Source organism: Python bivittatus, unplaced genomic scaffold (genome assembly GCF_059951505.1).
Source record: "Python bivittatus isolate LINGU-HERP-01145 unplaced genomic scaffold, Pbiv_v1 ctg000080_np1212, whole genome shotgun sequence".
NCBI classification, from domain to species: Eukaryota; Metazoa; Chordata; class Lepidosauria; order Squamata; family Pythonidae; genus Python; species Python bivittatus.
The window spans coordinates 17,366,481-17,391,962 of NW_028277035.1; positions in this window are offsets into that span (position 1 = coordinate 17,366,481).

A 25,482-nucleotide genomic window follows, 5' to 3' on the forward strand; every position below is an offset into this window, starting at 1 on the left:
TTCACTTACCAACTGCTTTACGTAACAATCAAGTTGCTGGTCCCAATTGTCCTGCTAAATGATGACTACCTGTAGTAGCAAAAATACACTTCACTAGCTATTGACATTAACATTTTCTCTTTTCTTAATGCACAAGCAATGTTCACTTCTGCATTTGGAAATCAGCTAGCAAGGCTTAATAAGCAATGTAGAGCAACATAGCCTGGAATAGAGGCTCAAATCTCAGCATCGAAAAGAGCATATGCATACCACATACACAAAAGCAGCATAATCTTTGTATATTAAACTTGCAACGTAAAGATTGCATCAGTGTTGTTAGCAATGTTTGTGTTATGCAGACAGTGCAGAGGACACATTTTTTTATTTGTCTTGTACTTTCCTGCCTGCAAGGGAAAACATATAACAGAACATAGCAATGCCCACAAAACAACCCATGAACTCTAAATTCCTCATAACAATTAAAGAACAAATAAACAGCAAATCTATTATCAGGCAGGCAGTTGAGGACAGTCTTTATCACTGTGTTAAGGGTTGGCCTCTGAATGAAAATGCAGATTCAGTTATTAGAACCAGTCAGTTGTCAAGGCCCAGCAAGGGCTTCAGTAACTATGACTCCTTCCTCACTCTATCCCTTCTTCCCTCACCAAGTCTCAGCCAATAGCAGCAGGAATGAAACTTCCCTAGCAATGCCAGATTTTAAAGAGAAAAGAATAACAAACCAGTTAGAAAGGCTCAGAACTCTAAGAGTGTTTGAGACAATACTGGCTGTCTCCATTTCATTCCAAGTTCAGGCCAGAATTTCCTCTGTGTGTGTGTGTTTGTTTTTCTTCCTGAGTTCAAAACCCTTAGAATAGGAATTTGGAGGATGGGAAAGAAAAAGTCTGAAACAGATTACAATATCTTGCCTGCAAAAATATACATTATATATGACTTCTAGATAGTAGTATCAGAATACAGAAAACTGTAACCCCAATATGGTGGGAGTCAACATTTTGTAGGACAGTGGGTGTATTCTAAGACTGGTTTCTTTTGTATGGGTGTTGATCTCATGTGTGTGTACAATAGGGGCAGGGCTTGGATTATAATTCTGCACTTATGATCTTGAAGATTTTCATACACAATCCCATGAATGCTCTTGTTCAGATACATATTATAGTCCAGATACTGTACCCCTAACAGAAATGTACCAGATTGTTTGGCTGTCCCCCAGGTTATACAAATAAGTAAATATCTCTCACTTTCTAAAATAATCTTATAGTAAATTATGAAAACATTTATCATTCTTTGGTAGAATTTATTATCAAACTAAAGATGAATATGCATATATTTGATTCCACTTTGTTATCTTCCCTAATTGTTCTCCTTTTTATGTATGTAAATGGTAGAACCATATATACTAACATCTTGAACCTATAACTCAGTTATTCTCAAGCTGCGGTAAAGTTTCAGAGTTTTCCGAACTTACTGATGACAGAGTAGAAGATCAGGAGTATGATAAAATGTAAGTGTTTCTAAAAAAGCTTGTATCTCTTCTGGTGGCAATAGCTTCAAATAATTTGCCCACTGAGAACAGCTCAGTTTGATGTAACTAGTTTCACAGAAGCTGAATCAGGATTTAGACTCCAACAGGGCCCTCACAAACCGAATCTCAAATAATAAAAAAGGAACAGTCTTAAAGATTTAATACAAAGAATAATTCCTTTCTGATAGAATGTTACCTCTTTTTTTCCCCCAAATACAAAGTGCCTATACTCTTATGTTTAAGTGATCCAGGTGAAGAATAAATCTCAGCAGGTTTATGATCACAAAGGATTCTGCATTAAATAGTTGAAAGTGTCTGCTTCAGCCATATGCCTTGCATTAACCACAACTTTCTGAAATTCTACTAAAATATTCTGCTAGTTTGTCAAATGAAAGTAAAGCTAGAGAGGTTGGCATGTCAGTCCTGTACACTGCTATTAATTTTTTTCTCTTATATCAAAGCTCCCAAATTGTCTTGTAAATTGTAACTTCCAGTGCCTTCTGAATTTAGATTATATTCACATAACGGCAATAAATGCTGGAACAATATGATTCTGTATATTGCATCTTCACAAATATCGCAATAAATGAAAAACAGGGATAAAGATTTAGCTCAGATAAGAAGTCACGCTAGGTGAGGTGCCCTTGTTCAATGTTCTGATAGAATGGGTATAAGAAAAGTTTCTCTCACACTTACATATTTGGGTATATTTTACAACTCTGTAATAGATGCCAGAACTGTTTGGAAATACACTGTATATGTTTATTTTGCACTAAGACATTGAAACAATATCATACAAGTATTTGGATATATTAGTTACTTGTTCATATACAGTATGTGTCCTGCATTTTCCTTAGATATCACCAAATCACTATGCTTAATATTTTTCTTTTGCTCGGGGGGGGGGGGGAGAGGAGGACACAATAAAAAAACTTGTAAAATGGTTAAGAACAAGACATGCTGGTGTTATTGTCATGCACCTTCTACATAGGATTGAATATATGTATGTATGTAGAGTATGTATCTGTATACACACACATATACATATACATATATATTCAATAAAAATCAATCAATTTGGAACCAAGTAAGGAAACGAAAAAGCAGTTCAAATCAGATCTCAAAGTTCAATATCATGCTGGAATGATTCAAGAATGTAGAATGATTCTTTTTTTTTTTCCCCTATCAAAAACAGAAGTTCTATCAGGTTTCTTTTCTCTGTTCTTTTCTTCTGACCAACATTGTGTTTAGACCCAGAAACACTGAAGTTTCAGACTTTGTTCAAAATCTTCTATTTGTCCTTTGGAGCAGACAATGGTTCTCCTTTCCTGTTGGTATAAGACCAACCAATACTTCAGTTGGCTTCCAAGACCATTTTTTAAAAATTACTCTTACATAGCAATTTGTCTACTCTACTTAGGTTCCCCCATTTTGACAGCTAGAACCCTCTATTTCTTTCTTTTATGAATTTTGCTGTCATGCTTTTCTTGATGCATTTTTGTTGTCAAAAAAAGAGATGATATATTTAACTTGGAAATGTTTTATTCTCTGATAACTACCTTCTTTTCTATCAGGTAGTTGTATCTATCAATCTTGTGTTTGATCCATAAACCAAGGATCTTTGTTCCCACCAAGCCCTGGACTGGTGAATTGAAAAATGGAACATGATGTTTGCTCTCTCTTTGGAACAAATAATTTTAACGACTTTTTGTATCTTTTCCTTCCTACATATTTCAGTGTTAGCTTAGTAGACCCCCCCCCCCAAACCGACTTTCAATAATTCCTCCTTTACCTGACAAATACTATATCAGTTAGTTTGCTAGAAATTTATTCAGGATTTTTAGACAATTCTAATGTGGGTGGGTGGGTGGTGGGGTTTGTTTTAAGAATAAGAAAAAGTAAGTAAACAGCTTATAAGTTGGATATGTGGGTTCTTGTACTTACCTTATTTATGAAGTGGATAAGTGGTACTATTATGTAAATGGTTTCTGAACATTTAGAGTTTTTCTTTCTTTCTTTCTTTCTTTCTTTCTTTCTTTCTTTCTTTCTTTCTTTCTTTCTTTCTTTCTTTCTTTCTTTCTTGTAAATAGTTTTATTAAAGATTGAAATTGCAATGCTAAAAACTAATACAAACTAAAAGAAGGAAAAAAAGAGAAAGAGGGAGGAAAGGAAAGGAAAGGAAAGGAAAGGAAAGGAAAGGAAAGGAAAGGAAAGGAAAGGAAAGGAAAGGAAAGGAAGAATATATATATGTATGTATGTATGTATGTATGTATGTATGTATGTATGTTGCGGCTGGATAGCGTAGCGATTAGAACACCGCCTTTGATGAAGGAGACCGGGGTTCAAATCCCGGCTGGTACCTACCTTACCAGTAGGGGTCCTTGGGCTAGATCGCCTAACGCTTCACCTGCCCACCTCAAAATATGGGATTGACATGAACTAAGAGAGTCATGCTGGTTCGGACGTTGCCTGGATTAACAAGGTCCACGTCAGATGTTGGGGAACCAGGACAATCTGATGTTAAGTGGGCTACTGGAACAAACTATACATGGACGAGACAAGAGAACTTGGAATTGATGGAATGCTACTACAACAGCAGACCTAATGAGCGGGGATATATGAAACATATGAGGGAGCTATGGATTGACAGAAGGCCTACATCCACACTAACTGAGAAACAACTACTTCAGAACAGTGAAGAGGAAGCTGCTCTCACAACTTGAGATAGACCAACTCCACATTACAACCCGGACTCAAGGAGACCTAGAAGAACAAGCAGATGTGCAGCCAACACCTGAAGCTGGAATGTCATTGCCACCCCTTCCATTACAGAGCACAGCAGGTGATATGAGGCATAAGATCATGGATAAACTAGCTATAGTCAACCCTCGAGTCCGATTACCAAGGCTCAGTGGAGAAGTATCATCACATAGTATGCTACATGATGCCAACAGAGCCCTTCAGACAATCCTTACTACCACCTTAACTCAAACCAATGAACTGGTATATGATACAGCTGCTGTAATCCTGGAAATGCTTGGCTACATGGTCAAGAAGAACAGCAGTACATACCCACCCTGGAAAATGAGATTGGAGGCTAAGATCAAGGCAACTTGGAGAGAAGTCAGTCAGCTGGTGGAACTACAGAAGGGTGTGGAGTTTAAGGATAAGACATGGCTGCTGAAAAGATATATGGGTCTGACTCCATCTGAAGCCCTAGAGACTGCTAAACAAAGGCTCACAGCACTGGCTGCCAGGCTAAGGAAATACACTAGAGAAGCAGAGGCCAAGAAGATAAATGCCCTGTTCTCCAAAGAACCATCAAAATGTACTCCCAACTGCAGTGCAACAACACAGTAACAGCTGAGCCACCAGCAGCGGAAACTGAACAGTACTGGAAGAACATATGGGAGAAAGAAAAGACACATAACACCAATGCAAAGTGGCTGCAGGACCTGAAAGCAGACCACAGCAATCTCCCAGTACAAGAACCGGTCACCATCACAGTAGCAGACATCCAACAGCGGGTCAAGAACGTGAAAAGCTGGACAGTGCTTGGCCCGGATATCATCCACACCTACTGGCTAAAGAAACCAACAGCAATGCATGAATGCTTAGCAGCATAGATGAACCAACTGCTAGCAGCAGGCTCCCACCCAGACTGGCTAACACAAGGAAGGACAGTGCTGATCATGAAAGACCATCACAAAGGAACATCACCATCCAACTACCAGTCAATAACCTGCCTCCCCACAACATGGAAAGTTCTATCAGGCATCCTAGCTGCCAAGCTACAAGACCATATGGGCCAGTACATGAGCACAGCAGAGAAGGGCATTGGGAACAACACCAGAGGCTCAAAACACCAGTTACTCATAGATAGAGCAGTCGCCCGAGACTCAAGGTCTAGGCAGACCAATCTGAGCACACCCTGGATTGGCTACAGGAAAAGCCTATGACTCAATGCCACACACATGGATCTGTGAATGCCTGGCACTAAACAAAGTCAACAGGACACTAAGGACCTTCCTCAAGAACTCAATGGGACTATGGAAGACAATATTGGAAGTGAACTCAAGACAGCTCGCACAAGTGGCCATCAAGCGTGGCATATACCAAGGTGATGCACTGTTCCCACTGCTGTTCTGCATAGGCTTAAACCCCCTCAGCCAGATAATCACAAGATCTGGATATGAGTACAAGTTCAAGAGTGGAATCATCATCAGCCACCTCCTCTACATGGATGACATCAAGCTGTATGCTAAGAGTGAAAGAGACATTGACTCACTGATCCACCTGACACAGATATACAGCAAGGACATTGGGATGTCATTTGGACTGGAGAAGTGTGGCAGGATGATAGTAAAGAGAGGGAAGGCAGTTAAGACCGATGGAGTGGAACTACCAGTGGGCCACATACCAGACATAGAGACCAGCTATAAATACCTTGGTGTCCCACAGTCACATGGGAACCATGAGGAGGAGGCAAGGAAGACAGCAACATCCAAGTACCACCAAAGGATAAGACAAGTCCTGAAGAGCCAGCTCAATGGGAAGAACAAGATCCATGCCATCAACATGTATGCCCTGCTAGTCATCAGTTACCCTGCCGGTATAGTGAGCTGGCCAAAGGAAGACATGGAGGCTGCCGATGTGAAGACCCGGAAGCTCCTCACAATGTACGGAGGTTTCCACCTCAAGTCCAACACCCAGAGACTGTACACCAGCCGCAAAGAGGCCGGGTGGGGTCTGATGAGTGTCAAAGCCACTGTCCTGGATGAAACCTGGAGTATCCAGGAGTACATCAGTAAGATGGCACCCAAAGATGAGCTGCTGAGAGAATGCCTCAGGCAGCAGCAGACATGGGAGGAAGTTCAAGTGGAGGAAGTACCATGGCAAGACAAGCCCCTGCATGGGATGTACCATTGACAGATAGCTGAGGTGGCTGACATTGGGAAATTCTATCAGTGGCTGGAAAGGGCTGGACTAAAAGACAGCACTGAGGCACTGATCATAGCAGGACAAGAACAGACACTAAGCACCAGATCCATAGAAGCAGGGGTCAACCACACTAGACAGGACTCAAGGTACAGATTGTGCAAAGAGGCCTCAGAGACAGTCCAACCCATAGTGGCAGGGTGTAAGATGCAGGCAGGAACAGCATACACTGAACGACACAACCAAGTAGCTGACATTGTGTACAGGAACATCTGCAGAGCATATGAGCTAGACCTCCCCATGTCCAGATGGGAGATTCCACAGAAGGTTGTGGAGAATAACAGGGCTAAGATCCTGTGGTACTTCCAGATCCAGACGCACAGGTAGGTACTGGCCAATCAACCAGACATCGTGGTAGTAGACAGACCAGAAGACAGCGGTAGTGATAGATGTAGCGGTGCCAAGTGATAGCAACATCAGGAAGGAGCATGAGAAGCTGGAGAAGTACCAGGGCCTGAAGGAGGAAATAGAGAGGATGTGGAAAGTAAAGGCCAAAGTGGTCCCAGTGGTGGTAGGAGCACTTGGGGCTATGACTCCTAAGCTGGGAGAGTGGCTCCAACAGATCCCAGGAACAACATCAGAGCTCTCTGTGCAGAAGAGTGCAGTGCTAGGAACAGCTGATACTGCGCAGAACCCTCAAACTCCCAGGCCTCTAGTAGAGGACCTGAGATAGAGGAAGACATGTACCACCCATAGGGGTGAGAGGGGAATTTATATATATATATATATATATATATATATATATATATATATATATAAATATGAATATGAGAGAGAGAGAGAGAGAGAAGTGACTTCCAATGTTCATCACAACAAGTTAAACAGCTTTACTAACTTTTCACCTCCTCTTAATTAACAACCAATGATCACTTCATCCTGTGTCCCATCTCTAATCTATAAACAAATCCATAAAACTTTGTCATTTCAGTCCTGTTGTCAGCAAAAGTCCATTAAGGGTTGCCAGAAATAACAACATATTTAATTTAACCTTGATCAAATAAACAAACTTTATGTTCCTTCCTTTTATTTCTAACAATCTTAATCTTTAGTCCATTCAAATAATATTGTAGAACTTATTTGTTTTCATTTCTATTTTGCCCTTCTCACAAGATTCATCCAAGCTTTTACAAACCTCTTTTGTAAATTCAATATATAAGAATTATCCAGGTCACTTTCTTGGTTTATTATTTGTGATTCCCTTTTGATTTTTAAAGGATCAACCAATTTCTTTTGTATGTCCAGTGAGACATCTTTTTCCATGTCATTCTTGTAACCTGTCACTTGTAGTTTCACTTTCAGTGTCAACTCTGTCTGTCAGAAAAAAATTTGTTCCTCTTCTGCCATTTCTTTCAAAACATCTTTTGGACACAGTATATCCATAGAAGCAAACAGTCCTATTGAGGTTGTTGATATTAACTTCTGATTCCATTTTTCAAAAGTGTTCTTCAGTATTTCTAATGTTACAATATTTTGCACAATTCTGTAGCTGTTAATCAGGTTTATGTATTCTCCTTTAATTAAAATCTTTAGTTCCCTCTAGTGTCCAATTTTTAAAATTACTTACCTCTATTATGTCTTAGAAAAAACTAGAAATAATTCAAAACAAGTCCACTTTCCCACAGGAAGGATTCTTTATAATTAATTCTAAAATCTTATTTCAAATTTATCTGGACCCTTACTCCATTTGTAACTTTCTAAAATCAAATTCTTAATTAGTTTTTTGCTCTTTCTTTTTTCTTTTTCTTTTTCTTCTTAAGCTTGTAGTTAAAATTTTCATTCATTAAGGACTGAAGGGAGACTCACCTGGTGTTTTCAGGCTTGTCAGTCCAAAGGTCTCTAATAGCTGAAAAGTTAACATGCAATTTCCAAATGTGATTAGAAAAGGAAGTATGTGAACTTAATGTCCTTTTAAAAGTGCCGACCACAGTTTGAGCAAAATGGCTATTCCCTCAACTCCCAGTGCTCAAAACATGCTAGAGATTGCTGCCTTGTGGTCCCCTCATGAGCAACTGTCTGGAGCACTTGTGGGAAATCTCCATTGTATCTTTTTCTGGGGAGGTTCTAAGAATCTGTCTATTCACCAGCTCTTTGTTCTTCACAGTGGTCATCAGCTCCACTTTTCATGGAGCCATCTTCAGTCCGTCATTTCTTCCTCCAGGAGTCTGAAGGAGTTTTCAGAGTTTTCAAGCCTTTGCAAATGAAACAAGCTATAAGAATTCAAGGGAGGAAAAAAAGAAGCAAATCAGAACCAAAAAGAGGCCAGTGGATTGTGAAAGGATACAGAGGATGCAACTGTGCCATTTAAGAAGACAAACAGAAAACATGCTAATTGGTGGATCACCATTATGAGGAATAGAAATAAATCTATGGCAATCATACCCATCAGCTTGTGAAGTCTGCTGTGGGTCAGAAGCAAGGATCAGGAAAATAGCAGATGGACATCTATAATTTATCTGGGGTGCTAATAATTATCCCTTCCTACTAATACGTGTGGGGACAGACAATGCTTTAAAGTTCAATTACAATAGCATTACCACATTCTCTGAAAATCTTGGAAGGAAACTCAAGTTCTCAAAGGCCCAAGTAGCATTTTAACCATCCTACTACTCTATGGAAGATGACTAGAAAGGGAAAAATTAACTGGATATTATTGTTTCTCATTGGGAAAGATTTGGTTCCTCAGATCATCGCCTGACTTATCTAGATATTGGATTGCTGGTTTGAAATGAATTGCACCTTACAAGGAAAGGTAAAAATATGGTTGACCAAAGCATAGCATAGGTTGATAAGGAGATGTTTAAATCTCTCTCTCTCTGTGTGTGTGTATGAAATTAAGACCTCTAAAGCATTCAGTGAAATGCTTTATAAAGTTCATGGCTTTCATTGTCTACACACTAATGTAATTACTGGTATCCATGGGAAACATATACAAAGGAAGATGAGCTGGAACTTTCTTTATCTCAATATGATTTCATAGCTATATTGCAGACCTGGTGGGATAACTCCCCTGAATGAAATTAATAACTGAAGGAACAGAAGTAAGAGAAAGGAAGGCATGGAACTGCATGTTAAATATCATCATTCTGGCTCAGAAATACAAATGAATGAATTTTGTACTGCTGTAGAAAGCATCTGAATTAAAATAAATAAAATAACAAAGCAAAGCAAAATTCTTGCTAATGTCAATTACCATTCTTACAACCTAGGAGAAAATACAGATGAGACCTTTCAAAGTTACTTCCAAAAGTGAATTGCAGGTCTTTCAAAGGTGCATGAAGCCATAGTGATTGGAGACTTTAATTAGACACAGTCTTCCAAGCATTTCTGTGAAAGTTCTGTCTTGTCTCACTGACACCAATGTGATATGGCTGCAGAGAAGGCAAATGCAATTTCAGGCTCCCTCAACAGAATATAATTTCCAAATCACAACAAATAATTGTTCCATTCTATTCTATGTTGGTCAAACCCCAATGTAAGTATTGGGTCCAGTTCTGGACACTACTCTATAAATGATTCAGAGAATGGGAAAAGAGGATGATCAAGAGACAAGAAGCTGAGTCCCTATTAAGAAAGATGAAAGGAGCTGGATATGTTTAGCCTTGAGAAATAATGACAGAGGTGAAATTTGAAAGCACTCTTCAAATACCTGAAAGTCTGTCATAGAGAAGAAGGTAAAAGGGTACTCTCTTTTCTTTCAGAGTACAAAATGCATAATAGTGGACTGAAGTTACAGAAAAGCAGATACCACCTGAACAGTAGACAAAAGACATCCCTACAGTAACAACAGTTTAACAGCAGAATGAATTACCAAAGAGATGGTGGTTTTCTCTTCACTGCTTAGGTTCAAGTGGAGGCATCTCGGATGCTTTAGTGTGTGTGTGTGTGTTTCTGAGGAAGTAGCTCATCTTGATGAGCAAGTCAGACCCTTCCTGTTCTATGTGTCCTGTCTATATCATACAATCACTTGTCCATTAGTCTGCAGGCAACGGGTGGACAATTGTTTAGGAAACATATGCCTTGGGGATCTTTCTCAGTTTGGGAAGTATATCTGAGGAAACTGCAAACGGATAGAGAGAAACATAACTACAAAATAAGAATGGACCTTTGTTATCATAACAAACAGTGTAATACAGAAGTTTAAACTGTGTAAGAAGTTGGATCATTCCCCCCCTCCCTCTTAGGCTTCAAAGGCTTTTTATTTGATTTTTTTTTTTCACAGAATATGATGCTACAGCTGATTGGACCAGTGACTTAGACTTATCATGTTTATTTTTAGTTTAGCTGCTGCTGTTTCTTCCTCTTCTCCTCCTCCTCCTCCTCCTCCACAGTATGATCCAATATCTTTAGTATAATGATTTGATGCAAATATATATATATATATATATATATATATATATATATATATATATAGTCAGAGCACAGTGGAGCTCAGTGGAGAAGTACCATCACATAGTATGCCACATGATGCCAACAGAGCCCTTCAGACAATCCTTACTACCACCTTAACTCAAACCAATGAACTGGTATATGATACAGCTGCTGTAATCCTGGAAATGCTTGGCTACATGGTCAAGAAGAACAGCAGTACATACCCACCCTGGAAAATGAGATTGGAGGCTAAGATCAAGGCAACTTGGAGAGAAGTCAGTCAGCTGGTGGAACTACAGAAGGGTGTGGAGTTTAAGGATAAGACATGGCTGCTGAAAAGATATATGGGTCTGACTCCATCTGAAGCCCTAGAGACTGCTAAACAAAGGCTCACAGCACTGGCTGCCAGGCTAAGGAAATACACTAGAGAAGCAGAGGCCAAGAAGATAAATGCCCTGTTCTCCAAAGAACCATCAAAATGTACTCCCAACTGCAGTGCAACAACACAGTAACAGCTGAGCCACCAGCAGCGGAAACTGAACAGTACTGGAAGAACATATGGGAGAAAGAAAAGACACATAACACCAATGCAAAGTGGCTGCAGGACCTGAAAGCAGACCACAGCAATCTTAGAACAGGAACCAGTCACCATAACAGTAGCAGACATCCAACAGCGGGTCAAGAACATGAAAAGCTGGACAGCACCTGGCCCAGACATGATCCACACCTACTGGGTAAAGAAACCAACAGCAGTGCATGAATGCTTAGCAGCATAGATGAACCAACTGCTAGCAGCAGGCTCCCACCCAGACAGGCTAACACAAGGAAGGACAGTGATGATCATGCAAGATGCTCACAAGGGAACATCACCATCCAACTACCAGTCAATAACCTGCCTCCCCACAACATGGAATGTTCTATCAGGCATCCTAGCTGCCAAGCTACAAGACCATATGGGCCAGTACATGAGCACAGCTCAGAAGGACATTGGGAACAACACCAGAGGCTCAAAACACCGGTTACTCATAGATAGAGCAGTCGCCCCAGACTCAAGGTCTAGGCAGACCAATTTGAGCACAGCGGGATTAACTACAGAAAAGCCTATGACTCAATGCCACACACATGGATCTGTGAATGCCTGGCACTAAACAAAGTCAACAGGACACTAAGGACCTTCCTCAAGAACTCAATGGGACTGTGGAAGACAACACTGGAAGTCAACTCAAGACAGCCCGCACAAGTGGCCATCAAATGTGGCATATACTAAGGTGATGCACGGTCCCCACTGCTGTTCTGCATAGGCTTAAACCCCCTCAGCCAGATAATCACAAGGACTGTATACGGGTACAAGTTCAAGAATGGAATCACTCTCAGCCACCTCCTCAACATGGATGACTCTGTATGCTAAGAGTGAATGAGACATCGACTCACTGATCCACCTGACATGGATGTACAGCGAGGACATTGGGATGTCATTCAGACTGGAGAAGTGTGGCTGGATGATAGTAAAGAGAGGGAAGGTAGTTAAGACTGACTGAGTGGAACTACCAGTGGGCCACATAGCAGACATGTTGTTGTTCAGTCGTTAGGTCGTATCCGACTCTTCGTGACCCCACGAACCATATTGCGCCAGGCCTTCCTGTCCTTCACTGCGTCCCTGAGTTTGCTCAGTTTCATGCTCAAGCAGACATAGAGTCCAGCTATAAATACCTTGGTGTCCCACAGTCACATGGGAACCATGAAGAAGAGGCAAGGAAGATAGCAACATGCAAGTACCACCAAAGGATAAGACAGGTCCTGAAGAGTCAGCTCAATGGGAAGAACAAGATCCATGCCATCAACATGTACGGCCTGCCGGTATAGTGAGCTGGCCAAAGTAAGACATGGAGGCTGCCGATGTGAAGACCCGGAAGCTCCTCACAATGTACGGAGGTTTCCACCCCAAGTCCAACACCCAGAGACTGTACACCAGCCGCAAAGAGGCTGGGCGGGGTCTGATGAGTGTCAAAGCCACTGTCCTGGATGAAACCTGGAGCATCCAGGAGTACATCAGTAAGACGGCACCCAGAGATGAGCTGCTGAGAGAATGCCTGAGGTAGCAGCAGACATGGAAGGTCAAGTGGAGGAAATACCATGCCAAGACAAGCCCCTGCATGGGATGTACCATCGACAGATAGCTGAGGTGGCTGACATTGGGAAATCTTATCAGTGGCTGGAAAGGGCTGGACTAAAAGACAGCACTGAGGCACTAATCATAGCAGCAAAAGAACAGGCACTAAGCACCAGATCCTTAGAAGCCGGGGTCTACCACACTAGACAGGACCCAAGGTGCAGATTGTGCAGAGGCCTCAGAGGTAGTTCAACACATAGTGGCAGGGTGTAAGATCCAGGCAGGAACAGCATATACTGAATAGCACAACCAAGTGGCTGGCACTGTGTATAGGAACAACTGCACAGTGTGTGGGCTAGACCCCTCCAAGTCCAGATGGGAGATTCCACAGAAGGTTGTGGAGAATAACAGGGCTAAGATCCAGATCCAGATGGACAGGAAGGTACTGGTCAATCAACTAGACATTGTGGTAGTAGACAAAGACCAGAAGACAGCAGTAGTGATAGATGTAGCAGTGCCAAGTGATAGCTACATCAGGAAGAAGGAGCATGAGAAGCTGGAGAAGTACCAGAGCCTGAAGGAGGAACTAGAGAGGATGTGGAAAGTCAAGGCCAAAGTGGTCCCAGTGTTGGTAGGAACACTTGAGGCCATGACTCCTAAGCTGGGAGAATGGCTCCAACAGACCCCAGGAACAACATTAGAGCTCTCTATCCAAAAGAGTGTAGTGCTAGGAACAGGTAAGATACTGCACAGAACCCTTAAACTCCCAGGGCTCTGATAGAGGACCCAAGATTGAGGAAGACACATACTACTCATAGGGGTGAGAGGGGAATATTTTTTACTTGATATGCTATCTTATAGTCCTTAATACTCTTTTCTCTTCTTTGTTATGTAGCAGCCATACCATCTTTTTGACTCTAAAATAAAAGTTAAGTTTTTATTATAGTTTTTTTTTTTATTGCTTATCTTAGTGTCCCAGAAATAGGTTCTCCATTTTTTTTTTAACTTGCTTTATTGTTGACAGGTATTTGATTTGCTAGAATGTATGCATTTTCATATCTTCCTTATTAGGGCAGAACCTAAAGTTTATAAAAGCTTTCTGCCTTATAGCTTCCTTGACTCTGCTCATTAACCATATCATCAGCCCCTTACCTGTTTTCACCATTCATTATTTCAGCATACAGTACAAGTCCTCTGTGTTGGCTGGAGGAAAATCTATCTTGCCTCCAGAATATCTATAACTAATGAATACTATAGACTAATGATGATGTGGCAAACCACATTTTTTATATTTCTAACAGAGATGGAATTCTGGAGGATAGGGGAAAAAAATTGAATCTTCATTGTGTCTACTTTTATATTCCATAAAGATATAGTGGGGGAAATGAAACTGAAAATTTGAAAGATTAACCTCCACATTTGGTTGTTTTATTGAAGTCTATCACCACTCTATGTAATAATTGGGATTGGAAGCCTGTTGGATATTTGCAGTTACCTTATAACAAGTAGGACCACTGGTTATTTCATTCAATATGATCCATATTTCATTCAGTATTATCCACATTCAAGCTAGATAGCAAAGTGGAATAGAAATAGAGGTCTAACTAGTGTTTGGCATGTGCTTATATATCTAAACCACCAATGGGTAGGACATTTTCTGCTTTCTCATAGGAGTGTGTGTAGGTTCAATTGAGGAGCAAGAGGAAAAAGGATCAAGGAGACTTCTAAGGCAACTGCTTGGCATGAGAAGCAAAGAAATGAGACGGAATGTGGTGACTTAGAGGGGGTCTACACTTGTTAGTTCCATTAAATACGCTTTCTTAAAAAAAACACATATGTCCAATGTTCAATTATATGAATAACTTGGACTGCTGATATATCTAAAAAAATCATCTGGTCCTTAGCAGTTCTCAAAAGTAGGTAAATACAACCTCAGATGAACAACACATGACATATTACACAATGTCATCATTTATTTTACAAAAAAAAAGTCAACATGGAGAAGCCATGTGTGAAAAACTAAGTACACCCTTACTCCTTCTATAGATATGAAGAGGTAAGGAGCAGCCAGATGCTGCTAATTAAATGCCCTTCATCAATTGATCATCAGCAAGTGTGACTACCTCTAGAAAAGCCAAAGTTTTAGGAGTTTGCGGGTCCTGAGCATTGAGGTTTGTGTTAACACAATGCCAAAGAGTAAAGACCTCAGCAATGTTCTTAGAGAAGCAATTGTTCCTGCCCATCAATCTGGGAAGGGTTATAAGGCCATTTCCAAAAAATTTAAAGTCCGTCATTCTACAGTGAGGAAGATGATTCACAACTGGAAAACATTCCAGACAGTTGCCAGTCTTCCCAGGAATGGACATCCCATCAAATTCACCCCAAGATCAGACCGTGCAATGCTCAGAGAAATTGCAAAAAATCCAAGAGTTACATCTCAGACTCTACAGGCCTCAGCATGTTAAATGTTAAAGTTCAAGACAGTACAATTAGAAAAAGACTGAACAAGTATGGTTTGTTTGGAAGGGTTGACAGGAGAAAGCCTCTGCTCTCTAAAAAGAACATGGCAGCATGGCTCATGTTTGCAAAGTTGCATCTGAACAAATCACAAGACTTCTGGAACACTGTCCTTTGGACAGACGAGACCAAAGTGGAGATGTTTGGCCATAATGCAGAGTGCCACATTTGGCAAAAACCAAACACCAAAATATCAGCACAAACATCTCATACCAACCGTCAAGCATGGTGGTGGAGGGGTGATGATTTGGGCTTGTTTTGCAGCCACAGGACCTGGGTACCTTGCAGTCATTGAGTTGACCATGAACAACTCTGTATACCAAAGTATTCTAGAGTCAAATGTGAGGCCATCTGTCCGACAGCTAAAGCTTGGCTGACATTGGGTCATGCAACAGGACAATGATCCCAAGCACACCAGCAAATCTACACAACAGAATGTCTGAAAAAGAAAAGAAGGTGTTGCAATGGCCGAGTCAAAGTCTAGACCTCAATCCGACTGAAGTACTATGGCAGGACCTCAAGAGAGTTGTGCATAAACAAATCCCCGCAAACCTCCATGAACTGAAGCAATGTTGTAAAGAAAAGTGGGCCAAAATTCCTCCACAACGATGTGAGAGACTGATAAAGTCATACAGAAAACTATTACTTTAAGTTATTGCTGCTAAAGGTGGTTCTACAAGCTATTGAATCATAAGGTGTACTCAGTTTTTCACACATGGCTTCTCCATTTTGACTTTTTTTTTTGTAAAAAAAATGAGATGGTGTAATATGTTCATCTGATGGTTGTTGTTCATCTGAGGTTGTATTTACCTACTTTTGAGAACTGCCAAGGACTAGATGATTTTTATTATGTCCTGATACGTAAAACCATAGAACTCAAAGAGGGTGTACTTTCTTTTTCACATGACTGTATATAAAACATACACACACACACATACAGTAGATATACCCCCCCACACACACTGTGTGTGTGTGTACTCTATATATCTCCAAAAGTATCTGACCACTACCCCCTTTTGCACTTCAAATTCTTTTCTCAGCTGAGTGTTACAGTAAGACAGCAGCAAAAATTATGTTCCTTAATTGGAAGTATAATGAAATTTCTGAGAACACACATTTAGGATTGCACTGTTCGTCTTTGATTTCCTCTCTTCTAAATCACATTTTCGTAAACCTTGTGGCTAATTTATCTGTACAAATTAAAAATCATTTACATGTAATTGGAAGAAGTAGGAGGAAAAAGTTAAATGAAACTAAGCCTGAAACCACTACACAGAAGGCTGTCAATATCAAAACATACATGCACACAGACAGTAGACAGTTTTAAACCCTTTCCCTGTATTTCTTTAGAGCATTTTTGCCTTCTGTGGGTCCAGTCTATTTCCATAAGAAATAAGCTGAGCTGCTTACTAAAATATTAAATTATGGTACAGAAATTAATAACCTCTTTTTCTATTTTTGTAGTGGTATTACACCATTCTGAATTCATCTTAAGGGACTAAAAAACCTACTATGATAGGAAAAAAATTAAATTCCAAATATTTTTTCTTTCCTTTCCCCTTTTTCTTGAATTATCTTGCTGTGGAAACAAATGCAGCTGGCTCTCTATCTTAATTACTATATCCCCCCAAAGAAGCAGACTTTATTTTTCTAGCAAATAAAACCCATTTTTGTACAGTTCTGATAGTTTAATACATTTTAATAAATTGTCCTTTTTTGTGAACATATTTCAGAAGTGTTACCCAGAAGCTGCTCACACCGGCTGACACTTGTGCACACATTATTAATAGTAAACGCCCAACAAACACTGGGAAAAAGTAACTGGCCATTTTCAAAACAGAGAAAGTATTTAGCCTATAATTGACCGGAATTTTCTGAAACTTTTTGATGAATCACCACATAAAGTCTGTAAGGTGTCTTGCTAGAATTTGTTATTTCAGTGGAAAATCAGCATCTGGTAACTGATTAAAAAAAAAAAAAAAACTTGCATTTTGGCCATCTGCTCAAATTTGGATATGAAAAAGAAATTTTTATCAAAATAATGGGCACAATAGTTTCTACTGATGGCAGCACCTGGTTGATCTTGTTGGGGCTCAGAAGACAAGAAAATGTTGGGCCTGGTTAGGACTTGGATGGGGGCCCTCTGGGGAATGCCAGAATAGCAAACCAGACACTTTATATCCCAGAAAGCAGAAATGACCAACATCTTCCATATAGTTACCAAAAAAAGTGTATGAAGTCACCAGGAATTTAGCTAAACTCAAAGGAGTTTTTTTTTTTTTGTTTGTTTGTTTTATGTGTACAGTTTCTGGGGGCTTGTATGGGTGATTCAGATTTTGTAAAAATAGGGTGTTCCTGCATCAACAGGGAAGAACACTGAAACTTCAACACAATCCAAGATATCTTGACTCTAATGGCAAAGCATCTCTGTCCTAATCAGAATTAAAAACAGTCCCTAATATTCAATGTCAACCAACACAAATGACTGGCTATATTTTGTGAAGCTTCTGTTTTGTTTCATTTTTCTTTTCATTCAAACACTCAAGTGTGTTTTCTGGTCTTGCAATGGGGATGATACATGGCAAGCAATAAGAGCCATTCCAATTTACTGCAAATGACCCTGAGAGACAAGGAAAGTTTTTCACAATGGCCACTTTAGGCACACTATAAAAGAAATTCATCAATATAGACCACATATTACTCCCAAAACTGTCTGTCAGATCTGCTTGCCATGTTGTTGAAACTTACTGATTCTGAACAGTTCAAGGGGGAAAAACACATTAATGCTTCATATCACAACATTTCACCTTTTTTATTTGAGGAAAAGGGTTCCCAGAGGAGATTTTATGTGAAAGAACATCTCATTCTGCATGTATGCTCTTCCAAACAGCTTAACAATAAACAGAAAATGGTTAAGTTATGAATTATTGCATATGTAAAAGATAGTTCTAGGAGCAAATTATATTTGTTTGCTCCATGTCCATGCTTTGAAGCTTACTGTGATGGAAAGTCCTCCTTTGATAGAAACATATTTTCCTTAATAGCCATGTCTGATCAAGGAGGTATTAACTATAAAGGTTTTTTTCTGACTTCCTGAGGGCTCCAACAGCAGTCACCACCACAAGCTGTGCGTTGAAGTATAAACTGTACACAGACCCAGGATTGGCAGCATAGAAGGGATCCTGTCTGGCATAGACTCGGAAGTGTTTCTCTCTGACTCACCCTCCCTCCCAAGAACAATGAAGAGATTATATTAGGAGTAATCAGGCTTGACTTCCAGACCCATAACCCTAGGAATAAATAGGGAGCTGCTTTCTGCCTTTAGCCCATTGGCCTAATTCAGCATAATCATCCCTGATTGGCAGGGGCTGTCCAGAGTGTCAGGGAGGAGATTTTGCCATGCTTACTTAACCAGCTGGGAACTTACTGAATGGTAAGTTTCAGGTGCTTCTGCGGATCTTCATGTATTAAGCAGCTTTGTATGCTCAGACTGCTAGGGTTTTGCTTTTGTTTTTAATTTTTATTAAAACTCCTCTCTAGAATGATGGGTCCTTTTGATGTCACTGCTAGGTAGTATAAAGGTAGTGTCACGGGTTCTTTTTTAAAACTGTATCCAATTAGATTGACCCAGACTCAAAAGAATCCCAAAAACCCTGGGCTCTGGACAGGTATTTTTTATATCTCCCTGTAAGGGTTGGGGAGATACAAAAGATATAAAAGTGAAACTTACAAATCTACATATCAGTGTTTCCTACTATAACTATCTTATCCTATACTCTCTATTACTACTATACAATTACAATTTTCTCTACACTATATGCTGCTACTATTACTTCTATTTCTATTATAGGACATTTTTTTCCTCTTGTTCTGCCTTTTTCCTCTCTCAGATTTCTTCTACTTTTTTTCTTCTCTGTTAAAGGCCAGCATGTAAAGCACTTGCACTTTCCCACGTTGTGCTTTGCTGGGCCTCTTCTTTTTTTTTCCTCCGGACCCTCCATTTTTTAAGGAAAAAAACACCCTCTTTTACTTGGCCGCTTTACTGTTTGCTGGTGGCTGCAGAGCTTGCAAAACACATGTATCTCCGCCAGTCTCTTCCCACACCTGTTTCAAGGTTGCAGCTTTATTGGCAACTCTCTCTTGCTGACGCTGAGGAGAAAGCTCACATAGGAGGGGAAGGAGGCAGCACAGGTGCCTCCAATTTTTCTAAGTATCATGCTCCTCCACAGGTAGTATAATAAGTCTACTCCATTTATTTCCCTGCTTTCTGACCTGAGCAGATTTTTGGTCCAGGAGTTCTAACCTGAGCTCTGGTGCCTTAAGCAGTAGAATTCCCCCCATCCATAAACAGTAGGGCTCCAATAAGGCATAAATTAACCTTTCCCATACAGTCTGGGTGCCAAAGAAGGCAATGGAAGGTAGACATGCACTGAAGGACTACAGGTATAATATAGTCTATATCAGCCAGTTTTTTACCATGCTTGCTTTTTCCTTTAATTCAAAAAGGTCTCCAGGCCTAATATAAATGTATTAGTAAAAAGCAACAGTCAATTATTTCTGTGTCTCAGAGTATTGAACAATTTCTCAATCGCTTTGTGGATCACTTTTAGGTTTAATATTTATTTATTTATTTAATGGGCTTCTATGGCTACCCAACTTGCAAATTGCAACCCTGGATTTCTTAAAATAGAAAAAATGCCAACAAGAATAAAACCCACAAAGAATATAGTACAGCTGAGGCCAACCATCACCATCTTCTCAATCGTTATCAAACAGGCTCACCCAGTGCCCGGGGAAATAGCCAAGTTTCCAAGATTCATGTTCATATAAAACAAATGCATATGAAACCAGTGCAATATGAGCAATTCCAAGCAAAGCAAGGCCACCCCCTTTAAGCAAGCAAAAGAATGTTCATGCTGCAAATCCAGAGGATCCCCCTCTGTGCTAGTAGAGCCTCTTGAGTATCCTACATTTAAGAGGGACCAATTTACTTCCAGCTGCTCAGAACTGCCTGATGTTTGTAGTATACTAAAAAGCAAATCTTTACCATTAGCGAAGCAACTTCCAGGGACTGAGACAAGAAAAAAAAGAATCCTATAGGTATGTGTATATACCCAGCAGCCTTATTTAGAAAGGCTTTTCCGATACGGTGACTCAGTGAGTGAGAGAGTGGTAATGTTCTTTAAAAGTACTTTAAGGAATGGTGTTAAATTAATGACTCAGGCAGGCATAGGAAAATAAGAGAATGGGGAATGCAGCACAGAGAGACAAAATCTGATTTCCTAAGGGGAATCCCATCCATAGTTTCAGCCTCACTAGCACCATTTGTCACTTGCTGTGAATTAAAAATAATTACAGTGTCTTGAGTACATACAGTTTGTTTGATCTTTTCTATGTGGCAGCATTAACAACAGTCAAGATCTACCTGGCATTTTTAATGCAAGGAGGAAAAAATAGAGAAAGACACTTACCAAACCAAACCATAATCATTAATGCACATTTTAGAAAACTCCTAGCAGATTTCACTTCCTCCTCAAAAAACATATACACAGAGAGACTGTTATTGCTATATGATCCTAAAAAATGTAGCTGATGTGACTTTTTATAAAGCTGAAAGCTATACCAGAATTATTATTTTAAAGCTCTACATATAGTTTCAAAGAGATGCTTGCAATTTATGGACTTTTAGAAACACCTTCATGTGTTAACTTTGCACTTGGACTACCGCAAATGCAGTCACTTTAAACAAGTTTTAGCTTGCTCCCTTTTTCTTTAGGGCACAGTATTTTCCATCTGTTCTAGCATGGTATAATCTGAAGTGTAGAATATATCCCTTAGGAAAGATAGGGGGAAAAACAGGACATTCTGAAGCAAAAATGAAAACGCTAAATTGGCTGTGCAGATGGGAACACACACATTAGCATTTCTACTCTGATACAATATTTTCTCTTTTTTGTTACAAATGAAAATGTATTTTTTTCCCCAATTTCTATGAGCAATTAAAGTTCACCCAACCATGCCACTGGTGGATGCAGAGTATACGAGAAAACAAGGTTTACACCCCTAAACTTATAAGTGGAGCTGAAGGAAAAGATTGAGGAAGAGTATCAGTCACACAGGAAAATTTAAACTGAAATAGTGAATTATGCACAGGCATTTAGATCCTGTTTAGATCAACCAGAGTGATCTTAAATACTGCTACAAAGATACATTGTCATTATCCTGAAAAACAACTTAATAAAGGAAAAGTTTGTGTCCGTATGTGTGTGTGTGTGTATGTATGTATGTGTACACACACACACACACACACACACACACATATATATATCACTGTTTGTAAGAAGTGGCTAGTGCACATTCCTCCAATTTAATTGCACTGCAGTCTGATGCTTTTTCAACATTACTAATGAAGGCATATCTATAGGGGTGTGATTGTTAGCCATGTTGATATAGATTTTAAACAATTAAAATATCCATCATCCAATTAGATTCCAGGATAGTGTGCCATTGTTTAATTGGCTTTTGTTTGTAAATCATTGCATCCTTTTCTGAATATCAGTTGGTAGAAAACAAAAACAAGTAGGATGAATAGGCTGTTACCCATATAAAACTCATAAATAGGTGTCTGGTTGACCATCCTTAGAAACTGAATGAAAGGAAATACCAATTTCTGCTCTGATCTAGGGAAACCTTTCCCCTATCCCACTTCCTTTCAGAGCAAAGATGGAGACCCCAGCACCAATTTATATCTCCTGAAGCACTTGAGATCATACTGCTGAAATCTGTCAACAATAACTAATTTTTAGTGGTGTGATTTTCCATTTGATTTTGGGTGATTTAAAAAGTAGGACAGGTAGCACAAAGTCTTCCCATTCCCATTCTCACCCTGAACAAAATCAAGGAAAACTTAGGTTGGAAATATTCAGCCCCATCCCTTTTATGTCACTGAAATTATCAGAAGGCTTTCTGTATCCCCTCGGCAGACCCAAAGGCTAAGCTGAAGGATCAACCCAGAAGTTCCAGTTCCTGCTTTTGGGAGATATTGTTTGCATTTGTATAAATGCCCAGACAAATATAAATAACCTTGCTATCTGGTTCTTTCTTCACTGCTGTAAAGTATTGTTTTATAGCTAACATGTTTACGACAGATATATTGGGAGAATTGTGAAAGACCAGGTAAAATTTTGGCTAATCATTTAAAACAAAAGAAAGATAGGGCTATGATTTCAACTATTAGAGGTGAAAGAGATGAAATATATAAAACTTCAAAGGATATAAATGTCATTTTAAAAAAAAATTATTTAGAATTATATAGAAAACCCAAGAATTTATTGAATGAGGATATAGAAGCATCCTTAGACAATATAAATCTACCACACATAGATGATGTACAAAAACAACTCTTATTTGCTCTACCATCTGAGGTAGAAATTAAACAATTTTAAAAATGGCAAGTGGTAAAACACCAGGATTGGTTGGATTTCCTATAGAATGGTATAAAACATTTATAGATCTTTTGGTGCCAAAACTCTGTCAACTGTATGATGAAATACTTGATAAGGGAATATTATCAGAGGCATTTAATCAGACTTATATTGCAATTATACCAAAACCAAGTAAAGATCATAATGTGCTAATTATTGTTCAATTTCTCTTATTAATGTTGTTACAAAGATCTTAACAGCAGGGCCAGCAAATAGATTACAGCAAGTGATTCCATTTGTTATTAAGAATGATTAAGCAGGGTCTATAAAAACTGGGCAAGCAGTCAACAACATTAGGCTAGTTGTAGACTTAATAGATTTGAATAAATCTATTATAATAAATACCAATTTGTAATTTTATCTTTAGATGCAGAAAAAGCTTTTGACAAAATATATAGACAACACATATTTGCTGTATTAAATAGGTTTGGATTTCCCTTGAAATTTATAAAATGAATTAAAATATTATATGACTCAACCACATCTAAAGTAAAGATTAATGGTATTCTTTCTACTACTTTCCCATTATTTAGAGGAACTAGATAAGGATATCCACTTTCACCCTTGCTTTTAAATATGTGTGTGGAACCTTTAGCTTGTGCTATTAGACAACATCAAGAGATTTATGGAGTAGTGCATAATTCAGTTGAACACAAATTGGTTTTATTTCCAGATGATATTGTTTTGTTCATTACTAAATCTCATACTATGTTTCAGTGTTGATATAAATGATAGATGCCTTTAGTAAAATGGCAGGATATTCTATTAATTGGTTCAAATCAGAATTGATGCTAGTAGGTGAAAAAATTAGTTGCGCGTCTATTTAAGAAATATCAATTTTGTATTTGTACCAAATCTATTAAATTTATTTATGTTAAATATTTAGGAATGTGCATACCAAAAATATAACTCAGGAACATCTAATATAAATAAAATATGTAAAGAGGTTTCTTTTTATACGGATAGATGGGAGTCATTAAAACTCGCCCTTTGGGGAAAGGTGAATGCTCTCTAAATTAATATTATTCCCAGATTAATTTATATTCTAAGATGAATTCCTGTTCAAATATCTGGAAAATATTTTCAGAAAATAAATTCTTTGCTTAGAAAATTTTTATTGGGTTCTTTGATTCCAAGAATATCTTTATAGAAAATGCAACTACCAACTAATGAGGAAGGATTTCGTTTTCTGAATCTGGAGCTGTATTATCAAGCTTGCCTATTGTCAAGTATTACATACTGGCAGCCAACAAGTGGTGTTAATTTTCCAATTTGGCAACATTGGAATATACATATATATTTGGTTGGATGGACAGTATTAGAATCTAAATACAACAAATCTCTAATATCTTTGGAAACAATTATATCAGTTAGAAAGTAATGTCTAACCATATATATATATCCTTTTTCCCATGCTAAATTGACTGTGGGGAAATCCAGCATTAAAAATTGGGAAAAAAGATGATATAGAAAAGTTGGGTGGAAACAGGGATATTGACTCTGGATCAATTGATAGATGCTGAAGATGAATTTTTAATATATGCTGTCTTAGATAAATATCTATCAGATGTACTGTATACCAATGACAATACAACATTTGTTAATAATATTACTGGACCAGCAGCATTTTCAGCTTCTGAGACACCTGAAATACTAGAACAGCTTGTTAAATGCTTTAAAACTAAAAAAAAACCCTGTTAGCTTTTATAGATATATGTTATCAATAAATCAATTTGATATTCAGATGCTAAGGGATGAGTGGAATAAAGTATTAGAGGTTTCTATATTGCCTAGACAATGGGAGAGTGTCTTAACTTCTATAGCAAGAGTGTCAGTGGACCTCAAACTATGACTTATACAAGAAGAAATAATATTTAGAATTTACTGGACTCCACTATGTTTGTATAGAAAAGGATTGTCAAAAAACAGCATTTTGTTGGAGATGTAATAAGTACAATGCCTCTTTAAGCATATGTTTTTACAATGTCCTAACCTACTATGTTTTGGGAGGAAGTAGCGGACTATACAGTATAAATATGATTGTGCAACAAAAGCTAAAATTCGCAGAGGATAATATTCCTTTTGAACTATATACCTGGTATATAGAATTTGACATCTGGACAACGTAAATGGATTCTCCATGCCCTTACTATGGCCACAAGACTGATATTGGAGCATTGGAAAGATAAATGTATGGCTCCATTCACTCAACAGACTGAAGACCTGATTGTGCTTGCCACTTACGAGCAGATTGCCTATAGATGTAGACTTTATATGGACAAGTATAATGAAATATGGGGCTCATTTATACAAAATACAGTAGGCTAAAAAAATGATAGCCACATAAATGTAATAGAAATATATATGCATCTGAATAATATTTGCAATATGTATATATATATTATATATATATATACATGTATATATATATATACATGTATATATATATATATATATGTGTGTGTGTGTGTGTGTGTGTGTGT